General features: G+C 40.5%; 1 long non-coding RNA gene across 2 annotated transcripts in view; it reads left to right on the forward strand.

The window, feature by feature from the left end:
• The first annotated feature begins 457 nt into the window (after window positions 1–457).
• LOC102899618 overlaps window positions 458–26,309 on the forward strand; it is a 36,507-nt gene continuing 10,655 nt past the window's right edge. Inside the window, exons 1-5 of one of the 2 annotated variants that reach the window (XR_002159604.1) lie at window positions 458–600; window positions 2,373–2,489; window positions 5,347–5,446; window positions 10,871–10,960; window positions 12,671–12,830. This is a non-coding gene — a long non-coding RNA (uncharacterized LOC102899618). The remainder of the gene's footprint in view (window positions 601–2,372; window positions 2,490–5,346; window positions 5,447–10,870; window positions 10,961–12,670; window positions 12,831–26,309) is intronic. The other variant, XR_440736.3, reaches the window with a different exon arrangement.

The following is a 26,309-nucleotide window of genomic DNA, read 5'->3' on the forward strand; positions in this document are numbered from 1 at the left end:
CAAGCATCCAATTCTTGATCTCACCTTAGGTCTTGATCTCCGGGTCCTGAGTTTAAGCCCCACATTGGGCTCCATGCTGGGTATGGAGCCTGCTTTAAAAAAAGAAAAGAAAAATAAAGAAATTGTAGTAGATGAGAACCCCTGGTAAAAATGAAAACTGGCTCATTATTCTAGGAATAGGGAAGGGAAATGGGCTAAAAATAGGAACACCAAGCAATAGAAGAAAACAGAAGGCTCAGCATGGCAGAGACTGCCAGTGGACAGCCCAGCTTCCAACTGGACCCCCCTTACTATTGGGTACGGCAATGTATCCAGTCCAATAAAAGTATTAAGGTTGCCAGATTAACCAATAAAAACACAGGGCCCTCAGCTGAATTTGTCTTAGTATAAGCCTGTCTCATACAATATTTTATCTGGCAATCCTGAAAAGCTTATTTACCAACCTCCCTCACAGATATGGGTGATCAATGAGATGCCGGAAGAATCCGCCGCAATGGTCAGGATTACAGACTGAGAAAGGAGGTTGCTGAGCACTGATGACATCACAGAGCGACTGACCGTACAGGCTGGATTTTTCCTACAAGCTTCTTACTTGTGTAGGTTAGTTATTTCAGTTTTCTGTTTTATGTAATTAAACTCAATCAGTCCTAACTCAAACACTTTGTGTGCTATTGTGAAAGCAGTATTCTTTATCCAAGCAGAGTAGAAGAAGGTATCAGCAGAGGATGGGGTTGCAGATAATTAGCCAAGACCCTTATGCACAGGTGACTGGCATCAGAGAGGTCTAGAAACAGGCATCCAAGACTGGGTCAAGAAGGCTGGAATTCTAAAGCAAGGAAATTTAACCCTTGTAGAAAATGGGGTGGCAGGTAAAGGCTTTCTTCTAGAGGGATCCAATCGTGATGTCAGATCAGTTTTGGTGAAAGACTACCTTGAGTGACATGCTGACTTCTATTGTCCCTACCTGAGACTGGCCTGGCTTCAGGGGGAGAAAACCATGTTAACTGTTCTTAGCTGCACAGGTCAGAGTGCTAAGTTGCCGCCAATGTTTACATTAGCTAATGAGGGCTTATTATTTGCCAGCCAGGGTTCACCATGCCTTTTGTGTATTAGCTTATGCAGTTGTCCTAACAGTGCTAGGAGGAAAGCACGATAATTATCCCCATTTCACAAGTGGGTACAGTAAGGCACAGAGACAGTAGAGCTGAGATTTCAACTCAGACTACTTGCTTCTAGGGCTCTTGTTTTTAACCATTGCGGTCTGCTGCTGCTTAGCCCCTAAGTGCCAGCTCACAAACTTGTGTTCAATTATGGTGACATTTTCACTGTGACATTTTCACTAATATACAGTGATGTGAAACAAAGAATGATAATATAGTGAACTTTAAAATTTTTTTAACGTTTATTTTATTTTTGAGACAGAGAGAGACAGAGCATGAACGGGGGAGGGTCAGAGAGAGGGAGACACAGAATCCGAAACAGGCTCCAGGCTCTGAGCTATCAGCACAGAGCCCGACGTGGGGCTCGAACTCACGGACCGTGAGATCATGACCTGAGCCGAAGTCGGCCGCTTAACCGACTGAGCCACCCAGGCGCCCCTATAGTGAACTTTTAAAAATAAAGTTAGATTCACTTAATGTAAAAGGCCATAATTTATTTTGAGTATATCCATCCTCCTGAAATGAGGGCAATAGTAAGAAATTATTGTTAATCTTTAAAGTTTTAAAAACTCTTGGCAAATAAAAAGGAGCTAGCCCTACACAACAGTTGGAAAATTGATACCATGCGTGTGCTCCAAGTGTGGAGGATTTTAATACCGGGAGCTAGAGACCTACAGACTTTGGAAGGGCCAGCACAGTAAAGGATGCTCTCGTCAATGACTGAAGCCTGCACCCCAAGTGGGTAGTCCTCCAAGGCTCACCTGAAATCTACTTTTGTTTTTTTATTTTTTTTAATTTTATTTTTGAGGGAGAGAGACAGACTGTGAGCAGGGGAGGGGCAGAGAGAGAGGGAGACACAGAATTCAAAGCAGGCTCCAGGCACAGAACCTGATGTGGGGCTCAAACTCATGAACTGTGAGATCATGACCTGAGCCAAAGTTGGACGCTTAACTGACTGAGCCACCCAGGCGCCCCTCACCTAAAACCTGCTTTTAAAGTCAAGACCGTAAGGGAAGCTCGCACAAACCGTCACAGCTGCAGCACCATCAAGGTGGTCTTGGCAGCCAACATTTCTGAAGCAGGTAGATCCTTGGGGTGCATCTGGAGACTGCTGAGAACTGTGGATGCACCATCAGCTCACATACCTGCCTGTGGTGGCCTCCAAAGAGTGATAACTTTACCTTCTCTTCCACTGTCTACATCTCACTGCAGTGCTTCTCACTGACAGACCTGGAACTAGATGGGGAAGGGGATCCTGGAAAATGTGAATCTCGGCTTCTCTTTATTATGAAAGAGCAAGGAAATGATATCGAGAACAGACTATCCTAGGTTTGTCTCTAAGCTTTTTTCTTTTATTTTTTAAAATACATTTTAAAATTATGGTTTTAAAATTCTGTTTTGTTTTTTAAAATCTGTGTTCCAAAACTGAATCTAGTGGGAATGTAGAATGGTGGAGCCACTTCGGAAAACCGTTTGCCAGTTCCTTGAAAATTGAGATATATTACTACCACGTGATCCAACAATTGCACCCCTGAGCATTTACCCCGAAGAAACAAAAATTTATATTCACACAAAGCCTGTACACAAATATTCAAATAGTAGTTCATTTGTAATAAACTGTGGTATATTCATACCATGGGATGCTACTAAGCCATAAAAAAAAAAAAATGAAACCTTAAATGGAAAGATATTCCAGGCTCATGGGTTGGAAGAACAAATATTGTTAAAATGTCCATACTACCTAAAGCAATCTACAGATTCAATGCATTACCTATCAAAATACCAACAGTATTTTTCACAAAGCTAGAGCAAATAATACTAAAATTTCTTTGGAACCACAAAAGACCCTGAATAGCCAAAGGAATCTTGATAAAGAAAAACAAAGCTGGAGGTATCACAATTCCAGACTTCAAGATGTACTACAAAGCCATGGTAATCAAAACATCATGGTACTGGCACAAAAACAGACACATAGATAAATGTAACAGAACAGAGGGGTGCCTGGGTGGCCCAGTCGGTTGAGCGTCCGACTTCAGCCAGGTCACGATCTCCCGGTCCGGGAGTTCGAGCCCCGCATCAGGCTCTGGGCTGATGGCTCAGAGCCTGGAGCCTGTTTCCGATTCTGTGTCTCCCTCTCTCTCTGCCCCTCCCCCGTTCATGCTCTGTCTCTCTCTGTCCGAAAAATAAATAAAAACGTTGGAAAAAAAAAAATTAAAAAAAAAATGTAACAGAACAGAGAGCCCAGAAATAAAGCCATGCGTATAAGGTCAATTAATCTATGATAAATGAGGCAAGGATGTATAATGGGGAAAAGACAGTCTCTTCAACAAATGGTGCTGGGAAAAACTGGACCACTTTCTACACTTGATCTTAGCCAAAAGGCCGAGAAGCGATTACTGGACCACTTTCTAACACCGTGCACAAAAATAAACTCAAGATGGTTTAAAGACCTGAACGTCAGACCTGAAACCATAAAAATCCTAGAAGAAAACATAAGCAGTAATTTCTCTGATGTTGGCTCTAGCAGCATTTTTCTAGATGTGTCTCCTAAGGTAAGGGGAAAAAAGCAAAAATAAATGTTTGAGAATACATCAAAATAAAAAGCCATTGCACAGCAAAGGAAAACATCAACAAAACAAAAAGGCAACTTACAAAAGATATTTGCAAGTGACGTATCCAATTCGAGGTTAATATCCAAAATATGTAAAGAACTTACACAGTTCAACACCCCCCCCCACACACACACAAATAGGTTAAGAAATGGGTAAAGGACCTGAATAGACACTTTTCCAAAAAAGACATACAGATGGCCAACAGACAGATGAAAAGATGCTCAACACCTCTAATTACCAGGGAAATGCAAATCAAAACCACAATAAGATATCACCTTACCTCTGTCAGAATAGCTAGAAACAAAAAGATAAGAAATAACAAGTGTTGGTGAGAATATGTAGAAAAAGGGACTCTCGTGCACTGTTAGTGGGAATGTAAATTGGTACAGCTACCGTGGAAGACAGTATGGAGTTTCCTTAAAAAATAAAGAAATAGAAATACCATACAATCCAATAATTTCACTATCAGGTTATCTACCCAAAGAAAACAAAAACACTAATTAGAAAAGACACATGCTTATGCATGTTTATTGCAACATTATTTATAATAGCCAAGACATGGAAGCAACTTAAGTGTCCATTGAGAGATGAATGGGAAAGGAAGATGTGTATATATATATATATATATGGAATATTACATAGCCATATAGAGAAGGAGATTGTGCCACTTGCAACAACATGGATGGACCTAGAGGGTATTATTCTAAGTGAAGTAAGTCAGGCAGAGAAAGACGAACACCATGTGATTTCACTCATATGTGGAATCTAAAAAAACAAATGAATAAACAAAAAGCAGAATCAGATCTATAAATACAGAGAACAAACCGATGGTTGCCAGAGGGGAGGTGGGTGGAGGGATGGGCAATATGGGTGAAGGGGAGAGTGGGAGGTACAGGCTTCCAGTTATGGAATGAGTAAGTCACAGGAATAAAAAGCACAGCATAGGGAATATAGTCAATCATACTGTAACAGCGTTGTATGGTGACAGATGGTAGCCACACTTGTGGTGAGCTTAGCATAACATATAAGCTTGTCAAATCACTATGTTGTACACTGGAAACTGATGTAACACTGCGTGTCAACTATACTTAAAATTTTTTTTAAGTAAAAAGAATAAAATATTGATACATGCAACAACTTGAATGGATCATCAAAGAATTATGTTGAGTGAAAAAGGCCAGTTTCAAAGTGTTACATACTGTATGTTTCCATTTATATAACATTATTTAAAAAATAGAACAGACTAGTGGTTGCTAAGGGTTAGGGCAGGATTAAGGAAGAAGATATCTGTGGCTGTAATAGGGAGGCATCAGGGATCCTAGTGATAAGCTACTTTGTATCTTGACAGTGGTAGTGAAGATATAAGTTTATACATGTGATAAAATTACAAAGAACTAAATACATATAAATGAACTAAAAACACATAAACGTGTAAAACTGGTAAAACTGAATTAGGTGGATGGATTGTATAAAAACAATTTTCTGGCTGTGACCTTGTGCTGTAATCATACAAATTGGGGGCAACTACATGAAGAATATACATAATCTCTCTATATTATTTCTTACAACTGCAGGTGAATCTACAAAGACCTCAAAATAAAAATTCTAGATAACTCTGAGATATGGAACCTTCAGCACAGGATTTGAAGAAAGGATTCCAGCACTGAGCAGAAGGTGGGACTAAAGAAATGTCAAGTCTTCTTCGGACTCTTAGGATGCTCTTATTTTTTTCTTTCATTCATTCCTCTTCTGTTTTTCTTTCTTCCTTTTTCACATTTCCTTCTATTTTCTCTCTACCAAGATAAGTGTAAGACTTCCCACTGGAATCCATTGCTGTTGCTTTATTGATGGAATCCTAAAACTCCTCAGGTTGGCTCCAGAACCCTCCATAATTTAGTCTCTGCCAACTCCTCTAGCCTGAAAGTCCAACAGTTGTCCTTCACAGTCCAGAAAAACCAAACACTGGATACTATGCTGCCTTCTACCTGCCAGTCCCTCCCTCCACCCCCTGTGGTGTTTTCTTTGACTTCCTTTCTTCGGAAGACTCCATGGTGGTCCTTGATTTCACTTATTCCCCCCCCCCCCCTTTTTTTTTTTGAGACAGAGAGAGAGAGTGCAAGCTTGGGAGGAGGAAGGGGAAGAGAGAGAGAGAGTGAGAGAGAGAATCTCAAGCAGACTCCACACTCAGCACACAGCCTAACACAGAGCTCGACCCACACCCTGGGATCATGACCTGAGCCAAAATCAGGAGTTGGATGCTCAACCAACTGAGCCACCCAGGCGCCCCACTTGTTCTGCTTTCAACTAACCCTCTCACAGGGTAGGTCAGTCAGCTTACCCAGGCATAAATCTGTAAGCGGCATAAAACATGTGCCCCCACCCCAATCTGGAAATGTGGTGCTGGTAAACTTAGATTTTGATGTGCATCTCCTTGTATAAGTGGAGAAATTGAAATCAGTCCAAATTCTAATTTTAGTGCATATAAGAAATCTGTTAGTTTGAATTTGAACATGTAAGAGGAAAACTTAATTTATTATTAATAATCCTTCACTGACTTCTAAGGAAAGTGGATCTCAATGAACTAGAGGATCAATCTTGGAGCCTTTGGCATGCAGCAAGACAGAAATAAGTAGAAACAAACGGTTGTTGTGCAAGTTTGCTACAAGAGCTGGGCAGAGTGCAAGTGCTTGGCCTAAGAGAGTTTAGGAGAGAAGAGGGAAGCTCCAAGAAGGTAGGGATCATCCTCAGGAAGGCTTGCTGCTGCAGGGAGGAAGAGGGGTTTTCAAGCCAAATATAGAGATTTGAAAGAAGAGCACAGCTAAAGGACTCTCTCTCTTCCTTCTTTTCCCTTTTTGTGAAAAGCTATGCACTATTCCCCAGTGGAATTTTCAGAAAAATGTCTACTTGAATCACTTACTTTATTTTCATTTTTATTTGTTTTTTTTTCAGTGTTTATTTATTTATTTTTGAGACAGAGCACAAGCGGGGGAGGTGCAGAGAGGGAGACACAGAATTCAAAGCAGGCTCCAGGCTCTGAGCTGTCAGCACAGAGCCCAACGCAGGACTCAAACTCGTGGACTGTGAGATCATGACCTGAGCCAAAATCAAGAGTCCAACACTTAACTGACTGAGCCCAGTCAGGTATCCCTACCTTATTTTTAAATGGAGTTTTGTTTTGAGGAAACTTAAAGAAGATGAATATTCTGCTGGCATAAGGGTTACAGACATGAAGAAAAAATATAAATGTCAATTTGCAGAAAATTAGTTTATCCTTCATGCGTGTGCGTGAGCGCACACACACACACACACACACACACACACACACAGTTAAGGAAATATCTTTAAGATATTGGTTTGAAGAGATACCAAGTGAGTAGCTTATCCAGAGTTCACAGATTCCTTAATACAACCGTACTTTTTATGGATTGCCCCGTAACACTTGACTTTCCGTACACCAACTACTCCCAAGGAGTGAAGGATTTTTTTTTTTTTCAACGTTTATTTATTTTTGGGACAGAGAGAGACAGAGCATGAACGGGGGAGGGGCAGAGAGAGAGGGAGACACAGAATCGGAAACAGGCTCCAGGCTCTGAGCCATCAGCCCAGAGCCTGACGCGGGGCTCGAACTCACGGACCGAGAGATCGTGACCTGGCTGAAGTCGGACGCTTAACCGACTGCGCCACCCAGGCGCCCCGGAGTGAAGGATTTTCATGCTGGTACTACCTGCTGGATTATTGGATGGCTCTATTATTTCTGTTAAACAGTAGTTTGTATTCTTTTTAGAATGCTTTAATTGCATCTGGTCCTTATTGTTTCATAAAAATGAGTCAAAAACAAAAAAAAATACTAGTGCTAATACTTGTAAAAAGTATAAACCCATTCACTTGATACAATGCATCCTCTAGGAAAAAAGAGGATCCATTATAAGAAAATGACAAAATTAGCCAATCTGTGCCTAAAGAGCAGTCGAGATTGGAGCAGGGGAGGGGCACCTGGGTGGCTCAGTCAGTGAACCCGAAATCGGACTCTTGATTTCTGCTCAGGTCATGATCTCACAGTTCATGAGATTCAGTGTGGTGCTCTGTGCTGACAGTGCGGAGCTTGTTTGGGATTCTCTCTCTCACTCTCTCTCTCTGCCCTTCCCCCACTCCCTCTCTGTCTTTCCAAATACATAAATATTTAAGAAAAAGATTGGCGCCTGGGAATGGGAGAGCAGAGTGGAGCGCTTCAGGGAAAAAAGGGATTTGATTGAATAAGTGATGTGTCTGGCATTTGGAAAAGCTATTGCTGCAAGTACAGCAGATTGATAGAAAAAATTAAGGATTATGAACATTGGAAATTAAGAAAAAAAAGAGGCAGTGGTTAACTCTAAAAAAAAAAAAGATGTAAAATTAAAAAAAAAAACACACAACTTATCTCAACAGTAAACAATTACATAGTTATAATAATAATGTTGATTTACCCCCGATGTGACCTAACTCTGTTGAATGAATGAGAATAGTGAAAGTAGGGTTAGAGCTTTATTCTCCATAAGAAGAAGTGGATAGATTTCTAAAATTCGTAATCAAGAAATAGCAGTGTAGGAATATTATTTCGAAATATGCCCAAAGGGGGAAAGAAAAGAAATATGCCCAAAGAAACAGCTAAAAGTTGCCTATCATGACAGATATCAGAATTGGTGAATGGTGAAACAGGAACTGCTGTTTTTTATTACAAGCCTTTTTTCACTATTTGATTGTTTTTTTATTTATAAATTTTTTTAATGTTTATTTTTGAGAGACAGAGAGAGACACAGAATCTGAAGCAGAGTCCAGGCTCTGAGCTGTCAGCACAGAGCCTGATGTGGGGCTCGAACTCATGATCTCTGAGATCATGACCTGAGCTGAAGTTGGACACTTAACCTACTGAGCCACCCAGGCGGCCCATTGCCATTTGATTGTTTTAACTGCAATGCATTATTTTGATGAGCAATTAATTCATTAAACAATACTTTTAATTAATTATTTTAACAATTATTAATAATTAATAATTATTTTATTTATTTATTAATAATTATTGGCAAGTAATTAAACAATATTTTAAAGTGGGGGACTGCCCATATCATCTCCTTTATGACTTTCATCTATTGTTCAAGAGGAAGTTAACTGTCATATGCTAGTTGTTTCCCTTTAACATGTAAAATACATGATATTGACAGATATCTTGCTTGAAGTTCCCAAGATGTGTTAACTGCTGGGAGCCAGATGTGTCATAGAGGACATAGAGGTACCTGTCAATACCTAACTGTTACCTCTGTTCCTGCCTGAGTACTTCTGCCCTTGTGTTCTGACTCTGGCCCTACTGTTAGCTCCAAAGTGGTATGTTTTAGTTCTGAGTACTTTGGCTTGGTTCTATGAAAGTCTATATCCTTCCTCGTTTGGTCTAAGCTAAGTTTACCTTCTCATCTTTCTGGAAACCTCTTCTCCTTTCCAAATTTTCTTTCAAACTCCACTTTTTCTTTCTTTTTCTTTTCTTTTCTTTTCTTTTTTCTTTTTTTTTTTTTTTTTTTTTAGCGTACTTTATTCATTCACCCAACAGGCATTTTTTTAAGCCATTATTCTGGGTCAAACCCTATGCCACAACCCAGAGATAGAAAGAATATATGGTCAGAGGAGATAAACTTAAGTTACAATTTGGATTTCTTTCAGAAGATTAGGGTGCCACTAACCCTCTTGTCTTCTAGGAACATACATGAAAAGATCACTAGGCAAATAAACAGGATGTGCACCACTCTCTCAATCTAGGCAGTAGCCACAAACCCTGCCTTAATGCAAGCCTGAGATAAATGGCGGTGTTAGAGACTGCATTTGGAGTCTGGCTGCACTGGGGATTCCTACTTTGCACACTGATTAATAGACCTCTATGCCTGCATATTCAGGCATGCAATTGTGAGGACATAGGCAGGACCTTCAGAACAGACCTTGAGTCCACTTATCCAAATAGTAAACAAAAGGCAAGGACCACAAGCCTCTTTTTTAAAATATTGGCTCTGGGCCCTGCCCAAATGTGCTTGCTGCCCCTACAGGAAGTAGAATCTGTTGGACTTGGGCTCAGAGTAGGAGGACAAGGAGTCTTCAACACCAGTCTAGCTTGCCAGTGAAAGTGCATCAGTGGCCGTCCCCAACTCTGACCAGTCATTTCAGTTACTCCTATGAAGAAGAACCAAGAAAGGGCAAATAGAGAGAGGATGGAAATGTAGTAGAGTTTCTCTCTTCCTGAGATTAAGGCAAACACACAAGGAAAGGGGGAATGAAAACCTTTGCCTGTTCAACAGTTTTCCTTACTCCTGTGTCTTCTTTCTTCTCTTCTTAAAAATAATTAGAAGCACAAAGATATAGAAGAAACTCAACGTTCAACTAGATCATGATTAAACACACTTCCTGTATTCGTTAACATGAAAAAATACTAATAAAGCATATTTGTTAAATATATGTATGGCCACCCCTAAAATGCATACATCAGGGAGAATTGACCTCAGGATATTTGGGGGCCCAGTGTTGTGGGCCACATAATCACATCACATGGTATCCTTGAATGGTTGCAAGGATTGAATGAGTTAAAAGGTACAAGTGCCTGGCATGCAGAGAGCCTTAGTTGCTGTTCTTGTTGTTACTGTTATTATTAATTTTTATTTGTGTAGCATATTATAGTAATTATCTCATTTGATTCTCACAACTTCCTGTGAAGGAAGTAGGACAAGTCACATTGCTGCCCTTACAGATAAAAGTTTTTCAGTATTCTATGTGCGCAATTCAGATTTTCTGATTTCTGGTTCAAAACCCCAAACATGGGTAGATACCTGGTTTTCCTTATTCAGAAATGTAAAGATTGGATTTCTTGCCTTCTCTTTGGGAACTCCCAGATGATGACAAGGTGGAAATTTGAAATTCTTGTACTCTACTGGGAAAAGAAATGATCAGCTTGAATTATTTGCAGTATTTGGCTCTGCAGTTTCCTGGGAAAATCAATATGTGTTTTAGACAACTGACAAACATTTGCTTTTTGTCTTGCACAAGAAAATATTTCACATGCTGATTGTTTTATTCCTCTTAAGTCAGATGGTTATGGAGAAAGAGAGGGGTGTGAACAAGATGTCACTCCCAATCCCTTTCCTGAAGGAGGTTGACTTCGTCCATTTGGCAGGGCAGGTGGGTATCATCATCCTCCTTTTTTTCTTAAACACATCTTTTAGCTTTATATAGATAAATTATGTATAATACATATATATAAATGCATATATAAAAGATACACATATGTATGTCCATATGCACATACACACATGAATAAATAATTGAAAACATGCTCTGCACATTGCTCTTTAACCTGCTGGGTTTATTTCACAACATGATTAACCCCAAGAACGTTTTCCTATGTCCTATGAATTAGTTAGATTTGCATTCCACTGTAAAACCCAACATATCAAGGGTCAAACAGGTAGAAGTGATATTTGTTGTGCAAAATAAGAAACCTAGAGGTAGGCAGTCTAAAGCAGGTGTGATCCTTCACGAGATGGACTCTGGCACCCTTAGCGTGCCATTTTAGACCTTGTGTTTGTTACCGCATTCTCACAAGATGGCTGCTCCACCCTTCACAGTGCATCTGTATCCCAAGGAAAAGGAAGAGAAAATGCAGAGAGCAAAAGGTCCATATCAGCTGAGACTGCTTCTGATTAAAGAGCTTCTCTAGAGTCCAACCTAACAACTTCCACTTACATTTCACTGGCCATATGGCCACCCAATGCCACCAGGAAACTGGTATCACCTGTTGTGTTCTTTAGGAAGCAGATGCTGGGTGGAGTTAGGAATGTAAAAGGTTTAATAGGGAGTAACACTTGTGAAAGAAGCAGGACACCAAACTGGTCAGGAGAGCCATCATTCCCTAATGCAGACCTGACAAATCTCTGCCAGCCCAATGTGCAGCCCCAGGACAAAGATTGCCATTAGGGAAGTCCTGTGTTGGGTAGAAATGGTTAGGCCTTTATATTACCATCTTATTTAGTCATTGGCTAGGAGCTGCCTCCAGGAGAGCATGATCTCAGCTTGAAATTTGCCAGGAGCTAAAAAAAAATGAGTCAGCTAATTTTGAGACTCTCATACTCCTTGAAGTGGGTAGCAACTCCTTTCTTAAAGCAAGGGGATCCTGGGCGGCACATCTCTACATTTGCCACGCTGGAAAATGAAAGTTTTAATCTGGGCACGCTGCCTTCCCAAAGATACTTGGAGTTCTGTTACTAGGGAAGAATAGAGGATATCATGTAGGTCATTGTTGTGTCTGATATGCTTCAAGTTTTCTACTCAGGAGACATGAACAGTCTTGTCAGATAAAAGCAGATTATTGAACAAACTTCCATGAGTAGTTGTGTGCCATGGTGGAAGGGTGTCCAGAAACAGAAATGTCATCTTCATTGGAGAGCATCTGTAGCTCCTCTTCCCATGGCATCAAACTGCCTCTCATGTTGGGTAATTCCAAAAGAAATGGGGCTAGCTTATGGGGCGCCTGGGTGGCGCAGTCGGTTAAGCGTCCGACTTCAGCCAGGTCACGATCTCGCGGTCCGTGAGTTCGAGCCCCGCGTCGGGCTCTGGGCTGATGGCTCAGAGCCTGGAGCCTGTTTCTGATTCTGTGTCTCCCTCTCTCTCTGCCCCTCCCCCGTTCATGCTCTGTCTCTCTCTGTCCCAAAAATAAATAAAAAAAAAAAAGTTGAAAAAAAAAAAAGAAATGGAGCTAGCTTAGAGGTGAAATGGTGAGCACAGGTAATGATACAAATAAATGTGCATAAGTGTTGCTGTTTGTCTCCTCTCCTAATTTTGTACTTTTGTAAAGTCACTGGCATAATTTTTTTTATTTTGTTTTTCCTTTAGGCTTTTCAAGATTTGGCTCATTGATATTTTTAATTGGTAAACTGGGGAGAGACCAATTATTCAATCCTCTCTTTTGAGGCCGAATAATGCAGAGGCTCTTTGGATGATGCAAAGTCTCATTCAAAAAAGGAATTCTCCAGGGAAAACTGAAACAAGTGGGGTAAGCAATTTAGGAGTTATAGATTTTTTCCTTTAGGATGTTTTATCTCTCTGCTTTGCTGAAGTTGCTTCCTCTAATCTGAATATTTCTAATGCTATCAAGAAAAATTCCTTGTCCCTTGCAGCAGGAAATATGTTTCACATTCTCCAGATACGATGAAGAGTACTTATGAAGCTCAGAAAGGATATCCTGAGCCTCTCTCTGTTCAGATATCTGGGCCTGTGCTTGGGCATGGATCTAGCTGTTTGATTAATTCTAAAAGACAGCCGTGTGCATACAAGTAAAGCCTCAAAATGTGGAAATGTGACATAATAGAGAATACATCTGGGTCGTAGCTAATCTTGGAAAACTGGCGAATAATTTATTCCCCTAATTAGTTTCCTTGAAGTCTAACCAAAGTTCGCTGTTTACCAGTAATTAGGATCTCCATTTCAGCTCCTTCTTTCACAGAGAAAAACAGCATGATCAGTTTTAAATTGATAGTAATTAAAAGTTTTTTTAATGTTTTTAATTAAAAATATATATTTACTATAGAAAATAGAGAAAAGCACCAGAATGATTAAAATTGCTCCTAATGACACCAGCTAGAAGAAATCAACATTATATATTCTTTCAATCTTTCATAATATTTATACATTATATTTTATACAGACAAAATGTGTATATGTATAAAAATGCATGTGAATTGGCACCACGCTCTGCACTCCGTTATGCTTAGCAACATACCATGAACATTTTTTCGTGTCGTTAAGTTTCTTCTACAGCACACTTTTCAAAGGCTGCAAGGTGCTCCATTGAACACATGTAACATAATTTATTCAGCTAATCTGTTATTATTGAGTGTTTCATTTCTTTCTGATTTTACATTATTATAAATAATTTTGTGCTGAATAACCTTGTCACTCTCTCACACCCCTGGTTATTTCCTAAGGATAAATATATGGAAGAGGATGAACATTGAATATAGATACCCCTTGTTTCTGCCTGCTCAGAATTCCTTCTTCTTCTTTTTTTTTAAGTTGACAGAACTGACCTCCTATTCCACTACTTATCCATTTCCTTTCAGGAATTGCTTTTGCTCTCACCTGGTAGAACTTTTTGTCACATGGTTGGGATTGATCACAGTGTCCTGTTTCCTATCACCTCAAACACAGTGACTGGTCCAGGAGTGGGCATACGACCCAAGCAGGACCAGTAGGAGGGAATTTTTCTAAGTCTGATAATGATGTTTGGATAAAAACATCTCTTTTCTTCCAAAATTATGGACACCAAGGACTGTTTAAGGTTGGAACTGACAAGGGCCATCTATGCCACAATGATACCAACATAGGAAAAAGCAGAGCTGAGAGATGGAGACAGAAGGGAGATTTCTGATGACATCATTTCAGTTTCTGGTTGTCCTAGACTTTTCCAATTACTTGGCCTAATATAGTCCTCTTTTTGCTTAAAATAATTTGAACTGGCTTTCTGACTTTAGGCAACCAAACTTGACTAATGTAGATATCCTTAAGATTTTGATACATATTTCCAAATTATTTCCCAGAGCAATATTGCCAAATAGACTTGTGGAATATGGAATTTTGAATTGAAGTGTAGTTGATATTGCTGCAACTTTCCAGCGTAGAATTACTGATAAGAATCAATCTTATCTCTTCTTTCCATACCCTCATCCCCTCCTGATTAAAAAAGCATTGCAGACAAATCATGCTCGGGTGTGAGTAAAGGCAGGAACATGATGAATATAGATCAAACAAGGGTTATATTATGCCCTTATGTCAGGCTGAGTAAAAGCCCTTACTGTCAGGGAGGGGGTAAAAAGCTTTATGTACTCCTTAGCCAATTATATAGTGAGTCTCTAACACCTTTACTTTCCTCCCATCTTTAGAAGTGAAAGTTAAGAGAGGTCTTAAGAGGAGGCAGTTCAAGAAAGGAGCTAAATTATTCAGGAGTAAGTTGTCAACTTCACGTTAGTGAGCCAAGGAAGAGTATTTTAGAAAGAAACTCAGTGACTGAACTAGGTGGGACCGATGTTTGGGAGCCAATTAAAGAGGCAGGCTGGTGAGCAGCTGTGGGAGGAGGTGGATTGGGGAAATATGATTTTAAAAGGCTGCTAAAATAACACTGGCAAAGACAAATCGACTCCAACGTTTCACTGGAATGACTTGGAAAGCTGTGCCTAATTCTGGTTCTCGTATCAATTGCTTATATAGTTAAGGAAATGCAAATTGGTTCCAGTCTCACTGGAGTAGGCACTGCCCTCAAAAGGAAATGAAAACAATACTCTATTAACAGCAGTCCACTTAATTTGCATACTTTTGAGATATACATGTTCACTAGTGGTCAGCTGAAATTCCTGAATCAATTAATGTGTGGCCTAGTGCTGTTTCTTGAGAAACAGCAAGTGGTTTGTTTTACTCACCCTTTCATATACCTCCGAAAACGGTTTCTGGTTCATAGAATTACAAATGAACAAAACTGGAGAAAGAAGAGAACTTCAGAAAAACAGGAACTAATTGTTGAATGCTTTTAGAACATTTCCTGCTGGTCAGTAGAAGTGAATTAGCAAGCAAATGTTTTTAACCCTACTTTTCATTGATTAAAAAAATAAGTTTATCCATATCCTGACCAAATCAATGTTGAACACACATTTATAGAATATTTGCTTGTAGGGGCCACTTGACTTTACCCAGGTCTTCTGGGAGGTTGAGAGTGAAGGATAGGATATAGCAGCAAAGGTATCTTTATTTTATTTTATTTTATTTTATTTTATTTTATTTTATTTATTTTATTTTGTAAGTTCCTAGATTGCTCCATTGAAAAGACATCTTTCTATATTTCTGGAGAGCAGTTGGGTAGCCAGTGTTGCAAAAGGACAAACTCAAGGACAAGCCAGTTACACATTTTAAATTTTGGAAGCATTGTACCAGCTCTGAGAATGAGAAGGCATCTCCAGCCATCCATGGCTGTTTGGGTAAAGGAAGCACTGCTGTGGTGGTGGGGGCAGGGGAGGGAGCCAAAAATCAGGCAAAAGATCTGAAAAATTGGTGAAGTAATTACCTTATTCACCCTCTATCTTATCCTTTCACCATCCTTCCAAGTGCTTTGACCTAAACGCAAACTTGAGCTGAGTTCCAGCTCTGCTCACTTCAGTATGGGGAATCAGAGGGGAAATTGTATCTGCCCAGAAATTCCTTCCCTCAATTCTGCTGTTTAGTGGAAGTAACTAAAATAAAACACAGGTATAACAAAACTTAAAAAGAACAAAAGTTGTCTATGTAGAAAACCTGAAAGAATAGATGAAAGATACCTGTGGAACTCATAAGCTACTAGAGCAAGGTTGCAGGATACATGGTTAATATACCAAAGTCACTAGTGGTCAGCTGAAATTCCTGAGTCAATTAATGTGTGGCCTAGGGCTGTACTGAATACTTAGGTATAAACCTAATAAAATATATACAAGACCTATATGAAGAAAACCTCAAAACTCTGATGAAATAAACCAAAGAAGAACTAAATAAATGGAAAAACATTCCATATTCATGGATAGGAAGGCCCAATCTTATCACGATTCAGCTCATCCCAACTTGATCTATAGATTTAATTCAATTTCGATCAAAACCCAACAAGTTACACAGATAAAGAAGCATTCACAAATTCACACATATTTGCATTCACAAATAACCAGTCATCTAAACCTGGCCACATCTAAACCTGAGTGGGAGTGGGGCTGCAAGGGAGAGATCTACTACTTCTTTATTTCCATTACTTAGATTCCACTTTGGAGGGCTTTACTAGGTCCTAAAGAGAGTTGATTTGCAGCGTCTCTCAGTGGGCCTGCCACGGGTTACAGGGGTCTGTGAGATATAGGTAACTTTACATTTTTGCTGTCTTTAACAAGTTTTAAACCATTTAAGAACTATTAAAAATTTTATAGCATTTGAAATTGTTTTTGCATGTTTGTAGGTAATAATTATACTATACAAAGAAAATAAAATGTTTCCAGCAAGCCTCAGATAGTCTCTCCCCAGTCCTCTCCAGGTGACGAATGGTGTCTGATGAATTGAATTTCCATCCTGGAAGTCAATACCCCTGAGCTTAATCTCAGTTGCACTTAGTTACTTCATCTCTCAGCTTCCTTGTGTATAAAAAGAATTAGGGGTCTAGGTGATATGTCTCTTCCAGCTTTAAGATTTTATGATTTCTATACTTTGGATGCCAATACAAATGGTGACTGTTGAAGCCAACAGTTTCCTCCTGTATCATGCCTCTCTCAAAGTGAAACCTAAAAGCCAGAAAGGGTTTACTGGAAATGCCAGTTTGGGATTTCATCAACTCCCAAAGCAGACTGCCTACGGATCAGAAATTTTATATTGAGGGGCGCCTGGGTGGTCAGTGGGTTGAGCATCAGACTTCAGCTCAGATCATGATCTCAGGGCTTGTGAGTTCACACGGGGCTCTGAATTCTTTGTTTCCCTCTCTCTCTGCCCGTCCCACGCTCAAACTCTATCTCTCTCCCCTCTAACAATAAATAAACATTTAAGAAAAAGAGTGTTTGAAAAAAAAAAAGGAATTCTCATCTTGAAAAGGGGCAGGTTCTAACTTGCACAGATGTTCTTTCCACTCAAACGCAGGCACTGTTTTTTGTGGAAATAATAGAAGAGTTTAGCCAGCCAGAGGCCCCAGTTGGAGGGGATTGAAAGGTTTCCCAAGGCAACCACTCCCAAAGGCGGGTAGGGTTTCTGTGAGCTGTTTCCTGCCTGAACAAACAGCCCCTCCCAAGCCCTCAAGGCTGACCTGGTTCAGGGACCACCCTTTGGGATCAAGTCCACTGTAGGGGCCAGTGAGCCTTGGACAAAAATAATTGTGAAGAAAGAGGTCCCTGGGGGGTTGACTCCATGACAGCCCCATGGCTTTTTATTCTGGCCGTAAATAACCTGAGCCTGTGCCAGACCTGGAACTCTCTCCTCTGTCCTGGTTTAAATATGTCAATGTGACACTGACAGGATTGGCCATGGGGAAATAGAAGCCAAGACTCTGTTGGTTGAAGTCCTGTTCTTGGCCAAATTGGGAGGCTGTTTGTCTTGGGGTTCTAGTTTGTTCCCTTTTGAACTATCCTCTCATATCCCTTTTTGAAGCCGTGGGCTGCTCTGGCAAACGGGCCCCTCTCCCTATCTCAGGCTGCCCACCATGCTGCCCATGTGCTCAGACAAGGATCAAGGTTGGAAAGGATTTGATTAATTCAAACAATTTAGGAGCAGATGAGATCTAGGACATCATTCTTCGCAAAAGAACTTTTACTTCATAGGGGCTCTAAAAGATTGTGAAGCCTTCAACAAAATCTCCAATAATGGAATTTCACACCTGTAGGACAGAGGAACTTGAATGGAGCACCTTTCTAATGCCCTCTAATCATACCATGCTTTATAAGTCAAAGAAATAGTAATTTAATCTCAACCATGTACTAACACTGTTCCATCTACATTACAAACATCAACTCATTTATGCCTCACAGCCATATGAGGTAGGTACTTTTTAGTATCCCCACTTTATAGGTAAAGAAACTGAAAAGCAGAGAGGTTAAATAACTTCCCAAGGTCACACAGTTAACAAATGCTAAGGACAGGATTCAAATTCAGGCAGTCTACTCCTAGAAGCCATGCTCATACCCATGGTGCTATTCTGCTTGCTCTGTTTAATGCTTACTCCAATCGCATCCTAAAAGTTGAAAGTCTTTAAAAATTACTTGTATTATTGTGTGGAGTTAAATATCTTTCAATGGGAGCTCCATAATATGCTACAATTACATTAGTTATTATACCACCTATTTCCCCTAGCATTGCAGATTACCTTCCATTTTTCTCTTCTATGCTTTGCCTTGATACTTAATAAATAGTTTTCATCATTTTAATCACACCTTCTAGCCAATGAAATCTTTTTTTCTGTATTCCTTCATTGTGCTGCACACTTCATTATCTTGCTCAAAATCCTCCAATGACTTTTTTTAAAAAATGTTTAATGTTTATTTATTTTTGAGAGATAGAGACAGAGCATGGGGGGTGGGGAGGGGCAGAGAGAGAGAAAGCCACAGAATCTGAAACAGGTTCCAGGCTCAGAGCTGTCAGCACAGAGCCTGACATGGGGCTTGAACTCACAGACCACAAGATCATGACCTGAGCCGAAGTCCGGTGCTTAACTGACTGAGCCACCCAGGTGCCCCCAAACCCTCCAATGACTTTATAGTCACAGCTCACACTGCAGGATGGCTCTCATGATGTGGGCCTGCTAATGTCTCTAACATCACCTCCCACTACTCCCAGTATCCTAACCTCAGTGGCGTCCTTCCCACTCTTCAAACACGCAAAGCTAATTTCTATCTCTAGGCCCTTGCACTTGCTGTGTCTTCTTCCTGAAATACTCTTCCCCCAGAGTTGCATATGGCCAGTTCCTCATTTCATTCAAGCCTCACCTCAATTGTCACTCCTCAGAGAGGATTTCCTTGTCCGCCTACCTGAGCTAACACGCTTGTCCTTCCCCTGCTTTGTTTGCCTTCCTAGCATTTGCCACTTCCTACAATTAGATGACATACATATTTGTTTGCTACTTTTCTGTCTCCCTCATTAGAATGGAAGTATTCTGGTGACTTCCTTGTTCACTGCTGAATCCCCATCCCCTAGGAGAAGGTCTAGCATGAAGTAGGGGCACAATAAATATTTGCTGGATAAATGAAAGAGTTTTTCTCTTAACCCTGCTTAATAGACGCCATGCTCATACTTCTCTTCATTGCTGTCCTCAATTAGACTCTTGAAGTTCTATTTCCATTTTGCTGGAGACCATACTCAAGTAACTTGCTAAGAAAGGATGCATTAGGAGTAAAATTTCCAAGTTCTTACATATTTGTAAATGTCTGTATTCTGCCTTCAACCTAGTCAATAGGCTCGACATAGAATTCTAGGCTGAAACTGGTTTTCTTTCAGAATTTTGACAACACTACCACTGATGAGAAGTCTGAGGCATGCCTGCCTTTTACTCCTTAGATGATAATGATGTGCACGCGCGTGCGTGTGTGAATGTGTAAACTTTCTCAAGAAGCTGTTAGGATTTTATCTTTAATACATTTCCAGTGACATATCTGGGTTTTTTCTTTCGGTTTTCTTTCCCCTCCCCACTCATCCTGTTCTGCAATCGATGGGCTTGTGCAATATGAAGACAGCTTGTTTCTTCATTTAGCTTTTCTATTCTGTTGTTGTTCTTTTTTGTCTGAAATGCTTTCTAGCCAGTTTGGACTTTCTGGAATGATCCCTCATTTCTTAACGTTCCCTCTTCTCTTTTACCTTAGGGTCTTTTTGTTCTATGTTTGGCCAAATGTCCTTGTGCCATCTTCCAAACTTTTTAATGTTTTGTTTCGGCACTTGTATTTTCAAATTCCAAGAATGAGGTTTGTTTTCTGACTTCTCTTTTCCCATGGCATCGTATTCATGTTTTAGGAATATGATGTCACCTCATTTTCTCTGAGGATTTTATTTCTGTTTTTTAAAAGTCTTATCCTGTTCCCTGCATTAACTGTTTTGTCCAGGGCCACTTTTTCTGTTTATTTATCTTGATCTTTCTCTTTAATGTTGTAGGCTTTCATCAAATACCTGGCTATCTATTTATATTTAAGAATGAAATGATAGAAAGTTTAACTGTGTATCTGGGTGGGATTTGCTGACTGGCTGACTTCACTTCAGGGGCCAGCCATTACTCTGGTGGGCCTCCAGACTCCTGAATGCAATGGGAAACACTGGAATCCAGTACCCACACTAGCTGCCCTTGTTCTTCTTTTAGGAAAGAACTCTCCGTTCTGTGGCTGATGATAAGATTGCCAGATTTAGCAAAAACAAAAACTAGGGCTCCCAGTTAAATTTGAATTTCAGGCAAATGATGAATTGTGTTCTAGGATAAGTATCTCCCATGCAATCCTTGGGACACAATTATACCAAAAAAATAATTCATTGTGTGTCTGAAATTCAAATTTAACTGGACATCCTGTACATTACCTGGAAACCCTACCACAGGGGAGATGAGGATGAGAGGCTAATGTCTGGCTACCTGACACTCTGCCTAACACTTGGGCGAGGAGAGTAAGGGAAGAGTGATGGTTCAAGTTACAGGCCTTCAAGATAACTGTGGATTTCCATCTTCCTAGGATCATAGCATGAGAACGATGAAGAGTTCTGGCCAGCTGGTCTACTCTCTCTCAGGCCATAGCCCCTCTGCATGTGTCCCAGCCTTCAAACTTAGCTTTATTTTCTGCTGCTGCACTTTTTCACTTGAATATATAGTGTAATGACATCAGAAGCTACCATTTTAAATAGCCATTGTTGCCTAACACACCATCCCAAAAATTAGTGGCTTAAAATGCCAACCATTTTTACTCTCACTCATGATTCCATGGGTTGACTTGGATGGCTCACCTGGGTAGTTGTACGTGTCCCGCTTGGAGTCTCTCGTGCAGTTGTATTCAGATAGCAGTTGGGGCTGGACGGCTGGTGCCTTGATTTTCTCACTCCATGGCCTCTCTTCAGTGGGGTATCCTAGACTTTTTCCCTGATGACTTCAAGCTCCAAGATGGAGGAAGTGGAGGCTGCCAGGCCTTCTCTTCTGAGTTCAGAAGTCCCAGAAAATTACTTCCTTTGTATTTTATTGGTGAAAGCAGTCTCGGCCTAGCCAGATTTGGGGAGAAAGATCATAAGCTCTAGCTCTTTTTTTTTTTTTAAGTTTATTTATTTATTTTGAGAGAGAGAGAGAGAGAGAGAGAGAGAGAGAGAGAGAGAGAGAACATGGGCAGAGGAAAGGCAGAGAGAGAGGGAGAGAGAGAGAATCCCGAGCTGGCTCTGTGTGTCAGTGCAGAGCCTGATGTGGGGTTCGAACTCATGAACTGCAAGATCATGACCTGAGGCACAACCAAAAGTCAGAGACTTAACAAACCGAGCCACCCAGGTGCCCAAGCCCTATCTCTTCATGCAAGAAACAGCTTGAATGTACAGGGAATGGTGGAATTGTTTGGAACCATCTTCAAGCCTAGTTACCATAGCAACATTCCAAAACCAAACTCATCCCCTACTTTTTTTTTGTTTGGTATGTAGCTACAATTGTCATTCACTAATTTATCCAGGCCCCAAAACATAATTCTTCACTTCTTTCCTTGCTCTTGCCCATAGCCAATCTACTAAAGAGATTGTTTCTTCAAAATTTCTCCTTCTGTTTCATGATAGGATCACAAACAAAATACCTCTCTCATTTGTCTTTGCTTTTCTCTTTTCAAGGTGACCCCCCCCAAAGTTCTTATCTTTTTGACTTGGGCCTCTGCCCTGGCCTTTTTTTTTTTTTTCAACGTTTATTTATTTTTGGAACAGAGAGAGACAGAGCATGAACGGGGGAGGGGCAGAGAGAGAGGGAGACACAGAATCGGAAACAGGCTCCAGGCTCCGAGCCATCAGCCCAGAGCCTGACGCGGGGCTCGAACTCACGGACCGAGTACTCACGGACCGCGAGATCGTGACCTGGCTGAAGTCGGACGCTTAACCGACTGCGCCACCCAGGCGCCCCGATCTGCCCTGGCCTTTTAACTGAGCTCTGTGTCTCCTTTTCCCTCATTCAACAGTCCATCCATTCCCTTCCACCAGGTTAGTCTCCCTAAAGGATTTCTTTGGTTTTGTAATCTTCCAATTCAAACTTTTATTACCTTACTTTCTCCTAGAACATCAGGTTAAAAATTCTTACTCCTAGGTATGTGCTCAAAGAATGCAAAAATACTAATTTGACAGGATACATGTACCCAGAATTTTATAGCAACATTATTTACAATAGCCAAATTATGGAAAGAGCCCAAATGTCCATTGACTGGTAAATGGATAAAGATGTGGTACACACACACACACACACACACACACACACACACACACTAGGATATTATCCAGCCACAAAAAAGAATGAAATCTTGCCATTTGCAACAACATGGATGGAGCTAGAGAGTATTATGCTAAGCAAAATAAGTCAGTGAGAGAAAGACAAATAACATGATTTCATTCATATGTGGAATTTAAGAAACAAAACACGTGACTATAGGGGAAAAAAGAGAGGCAAACCAAGAAACAGACTCTTAACTATAGAAAATAAACTGATGGTTACCAGAGGGGTAGTAGATGGGGGGATGGGTTAAATAGGTGATGAGGATTAAGGGGTGCACTTGTTGTGATGAGCACAGAGTGAGTATGGAAGTGTTGAATCACTAAATTGTAGACTTGAAACTAGTATTACACTATATGTTAACTAACTGGAATTTAAAAACTTACAAAAAAAGATATCAGAATTCCTAGAACATGCCAAAAAAAAAAAAAAATTCTGACTCCAGTGTTCAAACCCACGCTACTTGTCTAGCTTTACATTCTAGATTTACTTTCCTGGAACTTCTAGTCTAGTCAGTGTTCAGTGAACACATTGTTCCTGCTTCTACATCTTTGCCCACGTTGTTCTCCCCGTCCCTGAATGTCCAATCCTTTAATTTCTCAGATCCCTTTTTGTTAACGTTTATTTATTTGTTTTGAGATTAGAGACAGAGAGAGCACGATGCGTGGGGGAGGGACAGAGAGAGAGAGGGAGAGAGAGAATCCCAAGCAGGCTCCCCGCTGTCAGCACAGAGCCAGCTGTGGGGCTCGATCACATGAATCCTGAGATCATGACCTGAGCCAAAACCAAGAGTCAGAGACGCTTCACCAACTGAGCCACCCAGGTGCCCCTAATTTCTCAGATCCTTAAAGATTCACCCAAAATATTTTTTTGTTCACTTGTTTATTCAATCTTTCCAAATCCATTTCTTTTTGGTCTTCTCTTTGCCAGGCATGATGGCAGCTGTTGGAGAAGCAGTGGTGGTGGGGCGCCTGGGTGGCACAGTGGGTTAAGCGTCCGACTTCAGCCAGGTCACGATCGCGCAGTCCGTGAGTTCGAGCCCCGCGTCAGGCTCTGGGCTGATGGCTCAGAGCCTGGAGCCTGTTTGCGATTCTGTGTCTCCCTCTCTCTCTGCCCCTCCCCCGTTCAGGCTCTGTCTCTCTCTGTCCCAAAAATAAATAAAAACGTTAAAAAAAAATTCAAAAAAAAAAAGAAGCAGTGGTGAATGATATACAGTTCCTTCTCTCAAGGAGATTTTTGCCTAGTGGCAGAAACAGAGAAGAAAATAGGAATTTCAGTGCTTCCATACTATGAGAGGGAAGCCATAAGAGGATTTAATCCAGTCTTAGGTCATCAGGAAGATGAATCTAAGCTAGGACCTCACTTTTTCTAGCACAGGTCATACTGATGTCGCCGTCTTCTCTGAGATTACTGTCCTTATCATTCATTTGCCTTTTACTTATGTGGAGCTTTGTACTGTTGTACTGAACACAAGGCATTTTTAAACTTTCAACCATAGCTCCCTGACATAATTTTAATGCTCTTAGTGACAGAGGCATAATCTTACATTTCTTTGTCCTTCTTTTTTTTTTTTTAATTTTTTTTTCAACATTTATTTATTTTTGGGACAGAGAGAGACAGAGCATGAACGGGGGAGGGTCAGAGAGAGAGGGAGACACAGAATCGGAAACAGGCTCCAGGCTCTGAGCCATCAGCCCAGAGCCTGACGCGGGGCTCGAACTCACGGACCGCGAGATCGTGACCTGGCTGAAGTCGGACGCTTAACCGACTGCGCCACCCAGGCGCCCCTCTTTGTCCTTCTGCTCCACCTCCCGATTTAGAAGAATGTCTTGTATATTTTCTTCTTCTTTTTTTTAATGTTTATTTATTTTTGAGAGAGAGAAAGAGAGACAGAGCATGAGTGGGGGAGGGGCAGAGAGAGAGGGAGACACAGAATTCGAAGCAGGCTCCAGGCTCTGAGCTGTCAGTGCAGAGCCTGACGTGGGGCTTGAACTCTTGAACTGTGAGATCATGACCTGAGCCAAAGTCGTCAGATGCTTAACCAACTGAGCCACCCAGGCACCCCTTGTATATTTTCTAGTTAGCACCTGTGTGCCTACCAGAGCTTATTTTCAGTAGACTATTCAGTATATTATTCAGTACACTTGCCTGAATCCTTTTTATTCTCTCACTTTTTCCTTCAAAAAGTATTTATACCTACCATATATCAATAATCACTCTAGGTGCATGGGACATTGCAAGTGCTATGATAAAATGTGTACAGGATACAGAGTATCATTGTTTCAGTTTCATCTTAAAGGAATTGTTATATAAATTAAGTAAAGGTAGTTTAATCACTCTACACAATAGCCATACACTTGGCTATATACAAAAGCTGTTTCTTTCATTTTAGTTACCTTTTACCTTCATCTTTCTTTATATATAAAATATGAATTATTTGAAAACCTGTTCAGTACTACTAGTGGTATGACTGTTGATGATGGGGATGGTTGCTGAGCATTATGGGGCTGTGGTTCTGTTGTTGCTAGGGTCAAGATCCAGTGTTCCTGGGGGAAGCCATTCATTAACAGTTTTACCAACGTCTGTTATTCCTCACAACATCTCTGAGAGTTCTGTTGATGTGTTTTTTGACATTTTACATTTTTCCTAGTGACCCTTCCTATTAGGAACCTCCCAGCCCATTCGACCTTTAACAACTTCTCTTTCTCAGCACTGTGAATTCTAAGATTGGGCTTGCAAGAGGCTAGGAACAACATACAATTCTGTTTACATAGTCACTTCTTCAAACAAAAATGACACGTTAAAATGTTTGATGGAGAATGCAAAAACCCACATAAGTGGACCCAAGGCTCACTTTTATTGTGGGACAAAATGAGCACTTAAGTTCACAAGTCCCCAAGGCCAGTCTATAACTTATTAACCAGTCGGGTCTCTGACTTTTATAATCAATGTTCATTCATTTACCTTGAAAGAGAAACAGAAGGTATAGTTAGAGTGACCTATTGTTCTGCTTTGCCTGATATCGAGAGAGCTCCTGAGACACAGGGTTTTCAGTGCTAAAACCAAGAAAGTCCTAGGCAAGCTGGGATGGGTTGATCACCCCATAGATTTACACTAGAGGCATAAAAATAAGTAAATAAAGGGGATTAGGCCTATCTTGTAAGCATTGTTTTCTATTAATTTTATATTCCACATAATAAATATATACATTATGTATATGTGTTTATATATTTATATATATAGGTATATATAGATATAGATATATATAACATAACGATTTCTGTTTAATTTTTCTTTAGCTGACTCATCTTTATTTTTTTATTATTTTTTTCATACATTTTTTTAATGCTCATTTATTTTTGAGAGAGGAGAGAGAGAGAGAGAGAGAGAGAGAGAGAGAGAGAGAGAGAGAGAGAGAGCTAGCTCACGCCAGGGAGGAGCAGAGAGAGGGAGACACAGAGTCCCAAGCAAGCTCCAGGGTCTGAGCTGTCAGATGCGGGGCTTGAACGCACAAACTGTGAGATCATGACC

This window comes from Felis catus, chromosome B4 (assembly GCF_018350175.1).
Source record: "Felis catus isolate Fca126 chromosome B4, F.catus_Fca126_mat1.0, whole genome shotgun sequence".
Classification (NCBI taxonomy): domain Eukaryota; kingdom Metazoa; phylum Chordata; class Mammalia; order Carnivora; family Felidae; genus Felis; species Felis catus.